This window comes from Pteropus medius, unplaced genomic scaffold (genome assembly GCF_902729225.1).
Source record: "Pteropus medius unplaced genomic scaffold, Ma_sr-lr_union100, whole genome shotgun sequence".
In the NCBI taxonomy this organism is placed as follows: domain Eukaryota; kingdom Metazoa; phylum Chordata; class Mammalia; order Chiroptera; family Pteropodidae; genus Pteropus; species Pteropus medius.
Genome location: NW_024342469.1, coordinates 4,290,701 through 4,296,700, shown reverse-complemented (window position 1 = coordinate 4,296,700; position 6,000 = coordinate 4,290,701). Strand labels below are relative to the sequence as shown.

General features: G+C 50.6%; 1 protein-coding gene and 1 pseudogene across 1 annotated transcript in view; one reads left to right on the top strand and one right to left on the bottom strand.

The window, feature by feature from the left end:
- EFCAB6 (EF-hand calcium binding domain 6) overlaps window positions 1-6,000 on the bottom strand; it is a 184,416-nt gene that overhangs the window by 110,777 nt on the left and 67,639 nt on the right. The gene's annotated exons all lie outside the window — the stretch shown is intronic.
- On the top strand, window positions 3,599-3,720 carry LOC120603073 (uncharacterized; annotated as a pseudogene).

The window sequence follows — 6,000 nt, the reverse complement described above, 5'->3', positions numbered from 1 at the left end:
GCAGTTGCAGGAGGCCCAGGCTACAGTGCGAGCTGTCTCACCACAGAAAATCGGCATAGGGTATTTACAACCCACATCAGTGCCCACGGCAGGCGTCCACGGTGGATGAGCGGGAGGAAGGCCGACCCGTTCCTGAGCATGTGTCAGCCACGTTCCCCAGGCGTGACTGCTGCTTGTTCACGGGCTTCCGTACACGTGGTCACAGAGGCAGGCCCGAAGGCTGGGCGTTGGTTTGAAAACATGGTTTTCTCGTCACTAAAACTGAGCTGGAAGTATCCAGCCTGCCAGCAGCAGAGGCCAATGCTGAGTCCTCACGTGGCCCCTTCTCCAGGTGGGCTTCCCAATCACCTGGCAAAGATTACACTAGACGTCTTTCATCATGGAGGGGGCAGTGACAGTCCAGATATCAATTTGCTTTCTCTGCCTGAAATGCTTCTGTCATTACCAACAATTGTGGACCTCCAGGATGTTTTATCTGTCACCATGAGCACAGCATTTAACCAAGGGACTCATTTGATCGTGGTGAAGGTGTAGCAATGGCCTCAGATCCACGGAATTCACTTGTCTTACCACATACCCCAAGCTCAAAGTATATAATCACCAGAGCCGACTTGAGAGAATGGCTGGGTGCCTTGCCGGTGACTCAACTATAGAGGCAGCTGACAGAAAACGTCCCATGGGGTTAGGGTGCCATTCCACAGGATGCGTTCGAAGCCTTCAGCCAGGTGCGGTAGCCGATCAAGAGATGACCACAGAGAGCCGAGATCACGTGAAAGTGAAGGCCGGGTGCCCCACCCGGCGAGCAATGCTTCCCAGCGAAGACGCTGGCCGAGACAGTAAGGGGGACACGGAATGGATGTTGGAAGAAGGATGCTGTAATTATCAGCTCAGGTCACGTGACCAGTTACAATAATGCAAACGTCAGCAGCCCTTCTGTCCGCTGTTTGTCTTTCTGTTCCCTTCACTGCCTTACATGACAGGCACTGACGTAGCTAGCGTTTTAGGTTTCAGGTGGGAGGCAGGGCTTTGAGCAGCTCCTGTTGGGGGGACACAAGGCTTCCACCCCTGCAGAGGAGAAGGGCCTTCCGTCCTCCAAGGCTGCTGAGATCCAAAATGATAGACTGCACCCAGGAGTCTTCGTTTGCCCACCCAGATCCATCCTTCGCCTTTGTCTACTCTGCATGGCGCCCTGGTGGGTGGCTTCAACTGACCCCTTGCACCCCTGGCTTTCAGCTGGGTTGGCCAGTGGGAGGCGCCAGCGGGAGGCTGGAAGGGGCGAGGGGTGAGGAGGTGGGCCAGCTATTCCCCGGCTCCCTCCCGCTGGGCTGCTGTGTGCCCACGGCCTCACTATCTGCTCTCAGGAGACCCTCTCCTTCGGCTGTGGTGCTTGTTCAGAAACTGCTCCTTATCCACCCCCTCAGGCCTAGGAGAGATAATGGCTCCCCCATCTACTGACTGCGCTTAATCCTGCCCTCACTTCAATAAACTCGCGTGCCCTCTGCTTGCTGCCTGGACCCTGGCCAACGTGAGTCCAGATTAAGAAGGTGACAGGCGGAGACAGAACAGCTCCCTCGGCGCACAGCCTCCCTCGCGTGCCCCTCTGAGGCCCGTCCTCCTACCCCCAGTCCTGGCCATTTCTGAGCTCCCCGCCATTGCCATTGTTTCGCCATTTCCAGAATGGCAAAGAAAAGGAAGAGATCTTAGACACGTGGTTAAACAGGTCTGGGCGATAATCGAAAATACATCCCAGGGTAGTGCCATTTCACCACATGGAATTTGAGCGAGATGGCTTGTGTTTTCTGCTCGTGTAGCTTCTGCCAGGCCGCTCATGCTTCCAGCACGGACGGGAAGATCCTCAGCAGGAGGTGTTCCAGGGTGAAGTCCTGCTCGCGTGATGAAGCACAGTCTGGTGAGCATGCAAGTCATAGCACGTCAAGACAGTGTTTATTCCATCCTCTCGACTCCTCTTGAAACCTCATTCTTCATATTTAAACACTGGTGTTATTTTTAACAGATCTCTTTTGTGTAAAAGACTAGACGACACTGAACAGCACAGCATGTTAGTAATAAAGGTCAGGTTAGCTGTTCAGTGAACGTCTGTGATTACATTAAAATATACGTATATGGGAAATAGCTTTTAAAGTCTCAAAAATATTATTTGGATCGAGATTTTACGCCTCACTACCAAGCTGTTCGTGTTTTTAACTTAGGCCCTAGCTCTTGTGCATTTAAAACACTAACACAAAGACACCTGCTTTTTTCTTTACTATCCATTCTTAAATTTAATAGTAAGAATAATTTCTCAATGCATTTTGTTTGGTAGGCATGAGAGTTTAAATTCTATTTTACTTCCTTCTTTATTCTTTCGTGTATTTTTTCCTTTAAGAAAGCACGTGTTTTTAACTTTATTTCTTAAATTAAAATGTGGCGGAATGGAGTTTTTCTTGTGCTGTACAGTTTTGCGTGCCTCGTTTTACTGCGCTTCACAGACGCTACATTTTTACAGATCGGAAGCGAAATGATTCCGACTCACTTTATCGTGATGCTCGCTTTACTGTCGGGAACCAAACCCGCGGCGTCTGCAAGGCTGCCGGCATGGACCCGCGAAAATCACCACGCCCGGGGCACAGAAGAGCCCTGCCACCCCACACGTGTCCCGTGTGCCCCCTGGATTCGTGCCCCCCCCACCCCCAGCGCTGGTCCTGGACACCACTGATCTCGCCTCCATTCCTGCTGTTTTGCCTTCTCCAGAAGGTCATGTACACAGGACCCTCAGCAGCAACCTCCGAGATGGGTTGCCTTCGAGATTCACCGGTGCTGGGTGTGTCGGTTGTTCGCTCCCTTTTATTACTGAGAAATGCTCCATCGTCTGGGTGTGCCGGTTCGTTCACGCGATTGCACCTGAAGCGCACGGCGTCGGCTCCAGCCCGGGCGAGTATGAATGGAGCTGCTACACACGTTCGTGTACAGGTTATTTAGTGGACGCTTACATCATTTTTCAGATACAAAAGTCATACAGAATTTGTCAGTATAATCAGGAACTCATTCTGGTAAGCTAGCAAAAATGCTCCACCTAAAGTTAGAAGATGAATTATGGTTTCTCGCGATGCCGTGAATGCACAGGTCGAGGGGAGCTCAGGGAGCTGGCGCCTAGCAATACCGGGTGTCCCAACTGCCCCGCTTCCTAGAAGGGGGGATGAGAGGGGAGCAAAGAAAAGAGGAACATCAGTGCTGCCCCAGAGGCCAGGGCGCCCCCAGGGCCACTCCCTGCTGACACTGGTCCCACCTCTAAGTCACTTTTCTTAGGCCAGTGCTTTCACTCTCATAGAAAATGGCAGAATGAGCGGTAAGTCCTCAACAACCAAAGTCTAAATTCAAGAAACGGGTGAAAAACTAACTGCGACAGTGTGGGGAGCGCACCCCTCTCTAGGGTCTGGCGGAGTGAAAGGCGGCGTAATGGACCGCTGCGCACAGAGCACTGCACGGCAGTGTCCAGGCACAGGACAGATCCAGGTCAGCGGGACGGGGGGGGACACACATTAAACCAAACGCCGATAAGAATTTAAAATATGACAACGCAGACATTCGAAACAATGGGGTCTATGGTCACGCCGCCCTGAACAAGCCCGATCCCATCTGATCTCGGAAGCTGAGCAGGGTTGGGCCTGGTTAGTACTCGGATGGGAGATCACCTAGGAAGAAGACCAGGTGCTGTAGACGTAAAAAATTTTTTAAAAAAGGATTGTAAGCTGATAAGGTCCTTGCAATCTGTGAGGTCAACCAAGGGTTGCCTCACCTTAAAAAAAAAAAAAACAATGGGGAAAGAAAGGATTATTTAACAAGTGGCGATGGTAAAATAGATTACCTATTTGGAACAAAATATTTTAATTCAGATACCCACCTCATGTCAGGATGGATTATAAAGCGCTTTGTTTTCAAAAAATACAGAGGGCAAGCAGAGTAGAAAAAGGCTTTTTTCAAGCCTGGGTAAGAATGATAAATTTATAGATTTTTCAGCAACAGAGAACATTCCAAAAGAAGAAGATTAATGTATTCGATTATATTAAAATGTAAACTTAGAAACACAGTGGTATCGCATAACCGAAACGGAAACAGCAAGCTGAGAAAAACAGCTGCAACGCCTATGACGGAAATGGTTATCTGTTAATAATTATCGAATTAAAAAAAATTTCACCAAAAGGTGGTAAAATTGACTCAAAAAACCATCACGCTGGAAAGAATGCGAAACCGGGACAGCCACACAATGTCGGTGGCAGAATAAGCCATGACTATCTCTCGAGAGAATAATATGACAATCATTAGGAAAATTCGCACGGGCCCTCACACCCTCGCCTCGAGTCCAACTTTTAGAAATACCTTCTGAGGAAAGAGCCTGCTGAAGGGCGCTGTGCCTCTGGACCCGGCCTCTAACAGCGTCAACACGCCACCCCCTGCAAAGTCTGTGCACAGCCCCTGCGCTGACCACCGACTGCGAGCGAGCCCCTCCCCAGACCCTCCCCGCCTCTCCCCCTCCCACCAGCGGGCCTCAAACACGCCCTGCGGGCTGGTCCTGTAGACTGTGGCTCATGTCTGCTCCTGTGGCTCTCCCCGCCCCCGTCACCTCAGGTCTCTATTCAAACCTCACTTTTTCAGAGGGGCCTTTCCAGACCATTCTAGAAAAGTCTGAGCCCCTCCCTGTCACCCTGCATTACAGTCCCTGCTGAGTCTCACCCTGCACACGTCCTCTCGTCGCCCACATACTCGTTGTCCGTCTCCTCCACCAGCAGGCCAAGCTCCTCGAGGGCAGGGAGCGTGTCCTTCTTGTCCCGCAGTGAGCCCCTGGTGTCTAGCATAGGCCTGGCATATAAGTGCTCAAAAATCACTCGTTACCTGACTGACTGAACAAATGAGTGAACCAATAAACGTACGCAAAACCCGATCAAACCGGCCCCTTTGGAAATGCAGTTGGCCTTCTCTGGCTGTCCTCGTGGGAAGCGCCTCCGTCTCTGTCAGAGGCTCCACCTGGTTCTGTTTCCCCTCTGGAGACGTTTCTGCCTTCCTAGCCGGCATCGGAATGTCAAGGTAAGATTTCCGACTACACAGTGGGTCGGTCACCCCCAACCTCCTGGTCTAGTCACATAGAAATACATCAAATATCTCTACAACTACTGGAATAAATATAACAAAATCGTTTTAACCATAAGGTTGAAGTTGAAGCCAGAAAGGGAAATGCACGGGTGCTAGAGGCGAGGAGGGGGCCATCTCTAGAGCAGCCGGAACATGAGCCAGCCCCACACTGTCCTGGGGTCCCTCAGACCTGCACAGAGCGGGGTGCACTAACGGCACCCTGGGGTTCAGCGTGGGCTCTCGGGGGCTGGGGCTTTAATGTCCTTCTGGGGTCAGGAGACCTGGGATTGTCCAAGGCTGTGAGTAGATGCGGCGCAGTCGAAGAAAGTTAGGGAACCAAACAGGTTATAGGAACATGATCAGAATATAGCCCAGGGAGATAAAGCCACGGGAAATATAAGGAGAGTCTAAGAGGCAGGGTAAGTGGACCGAGAAGGTCCAGCACAGCTGTAATCGGAGTTCCAGAAGACCAGCGAGAATGGGGTGGAGCCAGCATTCAAGGAACAATAGCTCAGAATGTTCTGAAATCCATGAAAGACACCCACCCTCGGAGTCTGGGAAGGTTGAATAAAGACATCTATGTCAAGATACATTGTAGAGAAACTGTAAGGTAACAGAAATAAAAAGAAATCTTAGAGGCATTCAGAAAATTTCTTCTAAAATCACCTTTTGTCGAGTGTTGGCGATTAAGCAGCAGACTCTGAGCCCGTGAGCAGTGTCTTCAAGGCGCTAAGGAAAACTCACTCTCAAACACGGATTCTATTTCCTGCCAAATCTTTATTAAAGACCAGGTAAAAATAGACATGTTTGAAGACAAAGGCCGAACTTGCACCCACCGGACCTCACGTAAAGGTCCACTGAAGGGTGTACTTT